Below are 11,395 nucleotides of genomic sequence, written 5' to 3'. Positions count from 1 at the left end.
GCAATATCTCAATCTATTGTGATAACACTGCTGCAATATCTTTGAGTAAGAATCCTATCTTACATTCAAGGGCAAAGCACATTGAGGTAAAGTATCACTTTATTAGAGATTATGTACAAAAGGGCGTACTTCTTCTGAAGTTTGTTGATACTGACCATCAATGGGCAGATATCTTTACAAAGCCCTTAGCTAAGGATAGATTTAATTTTATTCTGAAAAATCTGAATATGGACTTTTGTCCAGAGTGAAGATGGATCAGAACCTCTGACTATGATACTTCTTGATCAGAAGATGTCTAGTCCAGAAGGTAACTCCATCAGAGTGTATGTACCCATTGGTGCTGACTCTGAAGCTGAGACAGTAACACGTGTGTCAGTATCTCTGATGCATAGTTCCTTGTGCCCCTGTGACAGTCTGTCATGATAAGTGTAGATGTGCTTCTCTCCTGCGTGTGATATGTGTATTTACTGTTACTATCATGTCTTTAATTTTCAACCGTTGATCTTAAAATGCTTTTTGAATCAACAACGGTTATTTGACAAAACCCACTGTACACACACGATCTCCTACACTTTCGGTTTTTACTCTCTCTCTCTCTTGTTATTTTCAAAACCGCTTACCCACGATCTCTCTCTCGCTCTCTATTCATCTTCAACCTTCATCTTCTACCCAAAACCTTCAACCGCTCCAACAATGGTGAGACAAACCAGAAATGAAGCCGCTGAAGCAACAAGTTTCCCTCACATGGTAGTGGGTCAAGCTACAGGCCAAATGGGTCCTGAAGCTCCTGATCAAGGTCAAGCTCAAGAGCAAGTCATTCCGATTGCAGAACGGGGCTGTGCCGTTCATTGTGTGTATGCTCCTGAAGAACTTCAAGTACTGGCAGAATGGAGATTCGACCTCGACAATCTTGCTACAAATGGGTATGATCTTCGTCCTGAAGTCCATGTTCAAGGCTGGGAAAATTACTTCAACAGGCTTCGAGGACCTGTGTACGACAAATTGATCAAGGAATTCTGGAAGCACGCTGACTGCGATGACACTCAGGTGGTATCCTACATCCTTGGAAGGAGGATCATAATTACAGAGAAGTCATTTGTGAACCTACTGGGTGCAGAGACTGCACATGGGTATCGATTTCAACTTACTGAATCGAAGCTGAAACCCAAAACGAAGGATGAGACCAACAAGGCCCTGTACACCACATACAAACCGGGCAAGACTGATTACAAGGTGCTGGACCTTCATCCCAAGCTCAGAATCTGGCACAAGATTCTGCTCAACTGTATCAACCAGAGGCCAAAGGGCAGTTCCCCAGATTACATCAATTTCAGCCAGAAGGCGATGCTGTTCTTCATCCAAGACAAGCAGAAGATCTGCCTTCCCTACTTCCTGTTCTCTTACTTGAAGGAGTGTATCAAGAAGTCTAGAACTACTGCCTCCATCAAGTCAGCAATCAAGTATATCCCTTTCGGGAGGTTGCTATCAGATCTCTTCATTGAGAGCAACCTGGTGCAAGATCTGATCAATGCTGGATGTGTAGAGGATTTGACCACCATTGTCAGTGATGTCTTCACTGCCAATTCTCTGAAGAAGATGGGTCTGGTCCAGAAGAAAATCGCCCCAGCTCATGAAGACACATCTTCTGAAATCAGAAAGAGAAGGGTGCCTCTGAATGACTACCCCCTGTGGACACAGGCTGACAACCCTGAAGCTATTAGGTGCTATGTTGAAGACCTAAGGGCTAAAGGCTTTGAAATTGATCTCGATGAATTCTTCAGAAGACTGCCGCCAGCTCAAGAGTTTCCCTCTCCTACCAAGAGCAAAGTTTCTCCTCTGAGGAATCTGATGGCTCTCAGAAGAAGAAGAAGAAGGCTGACCAGCCAAAGAGGAAACATGATGAAACCATCAAGCCGGATGCTGGTGGTGTTGGTAATGTTGGTCCTAATAAAGAAGGTCCTTCTCCTCCCAAGAAGAAGAAGAAACAAGTAAGACTTGTGGTGAGGCCTACAAGTGTGGAACCTGCTGCTCAAGTGATCAGAAGGATTGAGACTCCTGTCCGAGTGACTCGGTCTTCAGCACGATCATCAAGTAAGTCTGTTATTGCTTCTGATGATGATTTAGATACATTTGATGCACTCCCTATCTCTGCTATGCTGAAACATTCCTCCAACCCACTCACTCCTATCCCAGAGTCTCAACCAGCCACACAAACCACTTCACCACCCAATTCACCAAGGTCTTCCTTTTTCCAACCTTCTCCAAATGAAGCACCTCTCTGGAATATGCTTCAGAACCAACCTACAGGACCCTCTGATCCAACCTCACCTATTACCATCCAATACAACCCATTAACTTCTGAACCCATCATCCCTGATCAACCAGAACTTAACCAACCAGAACCTGAACCCAGAACTTCTGATCACTCTGTCCCCAGAGCATCAGAACATCTGGTTGCCAAAACCACTGATACAGATTCGCAAAGTGTCTTTACTCCTGTCTCTTTCCCAATCAATGTTGCTGACTCCTCCCCTTCCAACAACTCTGAATCCATTAGAAAATTCATGGAAGTCAGAAAAGAAAAGGTGTCTAGCCTAGAAGAGTATTACCTCACATGTCCAAGCCCTAGGAGATATCCTGGACCTAGACCTGAACGTCTAGTTGACCCAGATGAACCTATCTTGGCCAATCCCTTACATGAGGCAGACCCTTTGGCTCAACAGGCTCAACCTGACCCTATCCAACATGAGCCAGTTCAACCAGACCCAGAACAATCTGTGTCTAACCACTCTTCGGTTAGATCACCCAATCCTCTGGTTGAAACTTCTGAACCACACCTTGGAGCTTCTGAACCTCATGTCCAAACCTGTGACATTGGCTCTCCCCAAGGTGTCTCTGAAGCTCACAGCAGCAATCACCCAACCTCTCCAGACCAATATCTCTCCAGAGTTCCCTACACTCACCTCAGACCCACCTCTCTCTCTGAGTGCATCAATGTGTTTAATCAAGAAGCTTCTTTGATGCTACGCAACGTGCAAGGTCACACTGACCTGAGTGAGAATCCTGACTCTGTTGCTGAGGAATGGGATAATCTGAGTACTTGGTTAGTTGCTCAGGTTCCTGCTATGATGAGTCTTCTCATTGCTGAAAGAGATCAGAGGATAGCAGCTGCAAAGCAAAGGTTTGCCAGAAGAGTGGCTCTTCATGAACAACAACAGAGACATAAGCTTCTTGAAGCTATTGAAGAGGCCAGAAGAAAGAAAGAACAAGCAGAAGAAGCTGCACGTCAAGCAGCAGCTCAAGCTGAACAAGCCAGATTAGAGGCAGAGCGACTGGAAGCTGAAGCTGAAGCCCGTAGACTGGCACCAGTGGTTTTTACTCCGCCTGCTTCTGCTTCCACTCCTGCTAATCAAGCTGCTCAGAATGTTCCTTCCAGCTCCACACCGTCAAGCTCGTCCAGACTCGACCTCATGGAACAACGTCTTGATACTCATGAGTCTATGCTGATAGAAATGAAGCAAATGATGATGGAACTTCTGCGTCGCACTGATAAACCTTAGCTTCAGGATCTCTTCGTTTTTCTTGCTTAACTTAGTTTTACTTTAAACTCTGGTTATTTTCCTTTAGCTTCTCTAGTTATTTTTGCTTTGTTAGTTCTGTTTATCTTTGCATATATATATATATATATATATATATATATATTTGTCACATTGTGTTTGAAATTTTTTTTTTCATTTATTCATAATCATTCTCTTTTACATCATACATTTTTGTTAAGTCTAGAATGGAGGATCCTTCCTCATTCTCTTGCACTCCTGGCGCTGCTCTGACCTATTCTTCTCCAGACGATCCAGTGAATACTGGATGTTGTTGAGACTGTCTTTTAGCTCATCCCTCTCCAGAATGTCTTCTGAAGTCTTGAGCTTCTTTTCTATGATTTCTTTCTCTTCCAGTAGCTTCAGTTCAAGCTGGCTGAGTTCTTGTACTTCCTCCACGAAGGCAAGGAATTCTTCTAAATCACTCCTCAACTCTGGACGCAGCTCCTCTTCTAGCAGTTTCCTCGTCAGCTCCGATATGGTTTTTGTACCCTCTGGATGCCTTATATTAAGGACCAAGTCCTCCTCAAAGGCCTTCCTTCTGAGCTCTTCTAGTGCTACCATGTATGATGCCATTTTTCCTTTGATGGAATTGCTCGAGTTGTGAAGCTTAACCATTTCTCCATCGCTTTATATAGGCTTCACTTTCTCTCTGAAAGTTAATGCTCCTACAGCTTCTCGAGGATAAGTTCTTGGTAACTGACCCTTATCTTTACTCCCTTGGCCGGTGGTAAACGTTCTTCTTTTGCATTAACTCTTCTCTTTAATTCGCCTAACTCTGATTCATGCATCGTTTTAATTTTCTTAAAACTTAGACCTTCTCTAAGGGGGAGTACCTTGTACTTCAAGCTAAGTTTTTCACACCCCAGGTTTTTTGCTTATGACAAAAAGGGGGAGTACAACCCAGCTTTTGATGTGTAAGATGTGTTAGTGTGACTTATTTTTCTTTTGGAGAATTTAAGAGTTCCACTTTTATGACCATAGATGTGTCACTGGGCAAATACAAGGAATACATTTCACTTCTTCTGAAGTGATTTTAGTTTGACTCTGATACCCAAGACTCTGATACCTTGTTCGTTGACTCTGATTACTTATGCGCTCTGATTACTCTATTTCATCTATGTCATAAGTTTTTCACTCTGAACTCTTATTTTATTTAGCTCAGAATCTAGACTTTTCTAACGTTTTCATCAAGTATTAGATTCAGGGGGAGCTAAGCTCAGAATCAAGCAGTGACTTGAATTCAGAATGAGCAAGATAAACTATTCACATCAGGATAAGTCTTATTCTATATCTCTAAACTCTGAGTGAATTCAGTTTAATGTTTAAGAATTGTTCATCAAAAATCTTAGTTTTGTCATCATCAAAAAGGGGGAGATTGTAAGATCAAGTTTTGATCTAGTAGTACAACTCTATGCTTTGATGATTACAAGTTAACCTTTTGATATGAACAATTATGGTACTCTAACGTGTTTTTCTGAGTGTGCTATTTACAGGCTCTGACCTCAATTCAATCCCACACAAATCAGAAGCACTGTGCATAAAGAGTGACCCAAGCAACGCTTTCGCATTGACCATGTTCAATATGAACAGTGGAAAAGCTTCAGAAAGTCTGAAGCTACACAAACTCTGATGTGGACTCAGTCACTAGAAGCTCTGAAGATCCAGAAGTTCTGATAACCAAGAAACACTGAAGGTTCAGATGTTCTGATGGTGTAGAAGACTCTAAAGATACAGAAGCTGAATAGTGGAAACTCTGATGTCCAGAAGCAAGAAACTCTGAAGACCTTGTACTTCCCTCTGAGTTCAGAATCAGAAGATACAACGGTCAGAGGATCTGTGCTTTCCCTCTCACTCTGATCAACCGGCTTCACAAGTTCCAACATGAAGTATTCCCCTGATCAGAAGTCTCCTAGGTTTAAAGGTCAAGTCACTATCCAAGTACAAAAGCAACTGTACCATCCTGACGACCTACCTAACGTTCTCAGCCACAGCAGAAGCTGGAATTTCCAGAACTGCCCTCCAACGGTAGCATTCCCATGCAGCGTTCAAACCCTAATCCTTGGAGTATAAATAGAGGCTGAAGTCTGAAAGATGCTGTTGGAAGAATTTACACAAGCACAAGCTATATTCAAAAACCTTCAAGCATTCTTTCATCTGAAATTCATTGTGTTTACTATTAGCTTTTCAGAAGCAAATCTCCTGTAAACATTTCTTTGATAAACAGTTTGTTTAGTTCCTTTAGGAGATCAAGGTTGATCGGATCCTAGAGAAGACTAAGAGAGTGAATCTTAGTGTGAGCTAAGTCAGTGTAATTGTTAGTCACTTGTAGGTTTCAAGTGCAGTTGTAACACTTTACCTGATTAGTGGATTGCCTTCATTCTAAGAAGGAAGAAATCACCTTAACGGGTGGACTAGAGTAGCTTGAGTGATTTATCAAATGAACCAGGATAAAATCCTTGTGTGCTTTTCTATCTCTCATCTTTAGCACTTAGTTCTCGAAAAGATTTGTTAAAATCTTTAAGGTGGAAGTTTTATCTTGAAAACGTTATTCAAACCCCCCCTTTCTACCGTTTTTCATACCTTCAGTGTCGAGGCTCTGATCTTCAGTTTTTGTTCTCATTCTGGGGCAGGGTAGGTCCCCGATCATTAGCTTTTTGTGTGGTTTTCTCTACGGGAGTCACAGGGAGTTGGTCGGATCTAGGAGGTCTTCGGGCTGTTTTGGGCTGACCTACTTTCTTTTGGAGGACTGTATTCCGAATACTGACCTTATATTTTGTGTTGTACATATTTGCCGTCAGGCACTACTTTTCCGTCACTGGAGGTTACTCGTGACGTGGCTGCTGTTTACTGTGGGGTGTGCATATATATTGTACATTAGTCTTGTTTATTTTCCGTCGATGTTTCATTGATTCGGCAAGTCTTTATTCATTTTACACAATTATCGATCGAAAAAAAAATATTCACGTTTTCCGCTTTTATTTTCTTTTTGGTTACTAAAGTGACGCCACCGAAATCGGGGTGTTACAAATCCTAACTTGTCCGATCACCTGCATAAGCCTTTGAACAATTTCCAGATACTTAGACAGTTGTGGGTCCTTCACCTGATACTCGCCACGAACTTGTTTCACAACCAACTGAGAGTCACCCTTTATATATAGTTTCTGTACTCCCAACTCGATGGCAAGTCTCAAACCAGCTATCAATGCTTCATACTCAGCCTGATTGTTGCTCGCCCGAAATTAAAACTTCAACGATTGTTCAATCAACATCCTATCTGGCCTTTCGATCGACACACCAGCCCCACTTCCTGACTCATTCGAGGAGCCATCCACCGAGAGTATCCACTTAGAATTTTCTTTGTCGCCCGCAGTGGGCGTTAGCTCTGCTACAAAGTCAATTAAACTTTGAATCGTGACCTGCCCTCTTGGTTCATAAACAATATCATATTCTGACAACTCCATGGACCAACTAACCAACCGTCCAGACAAATCAGGTTTTTGTAGAACTTGCCGCAGGGGAATGTCAGTTTTTACCCTTATTTGAAAACTATGAAAATATGGCCGGAGCCGCCTGGCCGTGTTCAGTATTGCTAGAGCCGCCCTTTCTATTTTTTGATACCGCACCTCCGCCCCTTGGAGTGTGTGGCTGACAAAGTATATGATTTTGTACTGTTTACTCTCCTCTTGTAGCAAAACTGTGCTAACCGCCGCATCGGTGACTGCCAAGTAAAGAATTAAAGGGATCCCCGGCGTAGGCTTAGCCAGCATTGGTGGTGAGGCCAATAACTCTTTCAACTGTTGAAAAGCACTTTCGCATGCCTCTGTCCATTGAAAAGTTGTGTTCCTTTTTAGACATGCAAAGAACGGTGCCGCCCTATCGCCGCTTTTGGCAAAAAACGAGTTAAAGCCGCCAACCGCCCTGTCAACCTTTGAACTTCTCGAACATTCGACGGGCTCTTCATATCCACAATAGCCTTGTACTTGTCAGGATTGACCTCGATTCCTCTTGAAGTGATCATAAATCCTAAGAATTTTCCACCCAAAATCCCAAAAGAACATTTCTTCGGATTCAGCCTCATGTTGTACTTCCTGATCTGTGTAAACGCCTCATCCAAGTCTTTGTGGTGCTCGTCCCCTTTTACAGTTTTAACAATTATGTCATCTACATAAACTTCCATGTTTCTTCCTACTTGTTCTTCGAAGACTTTGTCCATCAGTCATTGGTAAGTTGCCCCAGCATTTTTTAATCCAAAAGGCATTGTCTTATAACAATAGTTCGCCTGACTTGTCATGAACGTCGTCTTCTCCTCGTCTGGGCGATGCATCATAATTTGGTTGTATCCTGAATATGCATCCATCAAACTGAGCATTTCGTTTACAGAGGCCCCGTCTACCAATTTATCAACATTTGGGAGAGGATAAGAATCTTTCGGGCACACCTTGTTTAGACTTGTGTAATCAGTACACATCCTCAACCTCCCATTTGCATTTCGCACCATGAAAACATTTGCCAACCATGTGGGATATTGGACTTCCCTAATGAATTTTCCTTCAAGTAATTTCTGAGTTTCTATCTGCACTGCCTTGTCTTTTTCCTCGCCTATGCGCCTTCAAGCCTGCATCACCGGTTTCGCCCCTGGTTGTATTGAAAGGTGATGAGATATAACACTAGGATCAATGCCTGGTACATCCTTGATCGTCCATGCGAATAGATCCAGGTTGTTTTTGAGCAATTCAACCAACCGGTTTTCTTGTTCCTTTGACAGGGTGCTCCCAATTTTCAAAGCACGCCCTGATACTTGGATAGATTTTGTTTTTTCTGCAGGCTGAGGTCGCAAGTCCTCTGAGTCATCACATGGATCTAAATTGAAATCTTCATGTGGAAAAATTTCCGTGACTCGATGGGCCTCCTTGGCCGCCTTTTTACCATAGAGCGCCAAACTTTCTGCATAACATGCTCTTGCAGCCTCTTGGTCTACCCTCAGGATTCCAATCTTTCCATTACAGGCGGGGTACTTTACTGTTAAATGAGCGGTTGAAATTATAGCACACACCTTTTCAATGTATCTCGTCCCAAAAGAACATTGTACGTCGCCTTGCATGGAAGAACCATATACTTCACTTGGAACTTTTTCACAAATTCCCCTTCTCCAAAAGCTGTCGCCAACTCCACATATCCTCTGACTTTGGCTCGATCGCCAGTGAATCCCACCAGACATCCTGTATAAGGCTTCAAATCTGTATCCTTTAAACCCAACCTTTCAAACGCATCACCATAAATGATGTCTGTTGAACTACCTTGGTCCAAGAAGACTTTCTTGGTGATATAATTGTTCACCCGCAAAGTCACCACCATTGAATCATTGTCGTGTGGAATCACATGATCAAAGTCTTTAGGTGTGAAAGTGATAGGAGTGTGGTTCAACCAGCATTCCCCCTCGTAAGCTTTATGTACTGAATTCACCGCCTCTACATACCACTTTCTTCCCCTGCAAGATAAATTCCCCCCGCCAAATCCTCCGGCGATCGACGAGCACGACCCGACAGGCAGTCCCAAATCCTCTACCATCTCCTTTCCTTTTGATGAGCCGCCTCTAGCAGCCTTAACAGCTTCCGGCTGCGCGTTTTCGCCTGACACAAAGTTTTCCAAGTGACCTGTGCTTTGATCAGCCTTTCAATTTCCTTGCGCAAAGTCCAACAATTGTCCGTAGTGTGTCCCATGGTTTTGTGAAATTCACACCACTTAGTAGTGTCCACATTTGCAGGAGGTTGCCTAGGTGGTCGTGGGTACTGAACTACATTTGTCTGTCCAACCGCCCTCAAGATGGTACTGAGAGGAGCATTCAACTTGGTTTGTTGCCCTTGGGCGGGCGTATTTCCTCCCTGACTTGCCGGAGTAGATGGAGCATTCCGATGCCAAGTGTTACCTTGTAACCCCTGTCTTCCTGATGGATATGGCGTGGGCCTAGGCTGACGCGGCGTATGGGTTGGACGTTGTTCTCTCGAGCCGCGCCCTTTTTCTGCTTTAGCTTCGGGTTGAGCACGCCAAGTGTCTCTATCTTTTTTGGTCTGTTCATCTTGTTCCACCAGGATGAACTCCTGTACCCTTGCACGCAAATCCATCATGTCCCTAGCTGGTCTTCTGGTTAAGTCTTTGTTCAACGATCCACATCGAAGTCCATTTTTAAAGGCCGCCACACATACTTCTGGACTGGCGTCTTCTAACTGAACGGAGACTCGACTGAAACGCGCCATGTACGTTTTGATGCGCTCGCCCACATTCTGACGAATGTTAAACAAATCAGCCGGCGTCGCCTTTTGAATCTGGTTAGCTGAGAATTGTATTAAGAACTTAGTCGTTAAATCGGTAAAGTTTGAAATGGAATATGGAGGCTGTTTTATAAACTAAGTCATTGCCACGCCCTTAAATGTGGAAGGCAATAATCTGCACTTTACAGCATCAGTCGCCCCGCCAATGACCATTTTGGTATTGAAATACCGTAAATGATCAATTGGGTCAATGTCGCCCCCATACATATCTAGCGTTAAAGTCTGCAGGTACTCCGGAATCTCTACCGCGGCCACAATGGGCGCAAAAGGCTGAAAGTCTACCACGTCCTCGGCATCCACACGTTGTTCGCGGGGTAGATCTCTCATTTGGTTGAGATACTCCACCTGAGCCTGCAAGTGTTCATTCTGGCGTTGTACCGCCTGGATGGTATCCAACACCTGCTTCAATTCAGCAGAGGACGCTCCTAACACATTGTTCGATGCCCGCGCAGGTGTGTCAGCCTGCTGGTCTCCTAAAGCGTCCGTTTCCGGGGTAGGAAGCTTAGCTTTAAGATCCAGACCTGACCCAACAGCCACACCTGGCTGTACCTGAACCTCTGGAACGGTAGTGGCATGAGATCGCACCACCACCGAGGCTCCATCTGAAGAAGCTTCCCCCTCCAACTCGGGTTTTGCCATGGGAGCATGGCTCTTGCCTCCACTATGACGACCCCCACCACGACGACGTGGAGCTCGCCCACCACAAGAACGTGTCTCCATGACCAATGATATGTCTCTCACGTCAGCAGAAGAATAATCACTGAGTAAGAGCCACAGACGACGCCAATGTTCTAGTCTAAGGTCTAAAGAAGATAAAAGGTACCCTTAATAAACCCTAGCAGAGCCAAAAGAATATAAATGATGCTTGGATAAGGAAAATATCTCATTAATGATCAAAAATGTGTCTAGTACAAGGTGAGGACACCCCTTTTATAGTAGGAGTGGTTCTTATCTAGAATATTCATGGATTTGGGCCTTACATGTAGGGTCCAAATCCCTATGTAGAATAAGACAAATATATATATATGCATATAATACAATAAGACAAAATAACTCGGGCCCACGTCTTCCAGCTGGGACCTGCGTCCTTATCCACCAGGTGTTGGCCTTTTCGGGCGGGTCAACGGGCTTGTAACGACCCGCCCGGTCCAGACCCGTTTGCCCAATTCAACCCGCAATTTTGTCATTGGATTGAGTTGGATCGGGCGGGTTCATTGGATCTACCAGGCCCATGTGCACCCCTAGATTTCACGTTTTTGGGCACCATTGATTTTAGAAAAGTGATCGAATTGGTTCAGGTCGGATTTCACATTTGTTTACTCGAACATGAGTCGATCCATATTGACAATAAATTGGTTGGTCCGGATACTTGGTTCATGACAATAAAATAATAAAATTTATAAAAATATCTAAAAAAATCAATCTACATCATAGAAGCATTTGCATACAAACTTCGTTTGTTCTCCT

Source organism: Lotus japonicus, chromosome 6 (assembly GCF_012489685.1).
Source record: "Lotus japonicus ecotype B-129 chromosome 6, LjGifu_v1.2".
In the NCBI taxonomy this organism is placed as follows: Eukaryota; Viridiplantae; Streptophyta; class Magnoliopsida; order Fabales; family Fabaceae; genus Lotus; species Lotus japonicus.
This window is presented reverse-complemented; position numbering follows the sequence as displayed.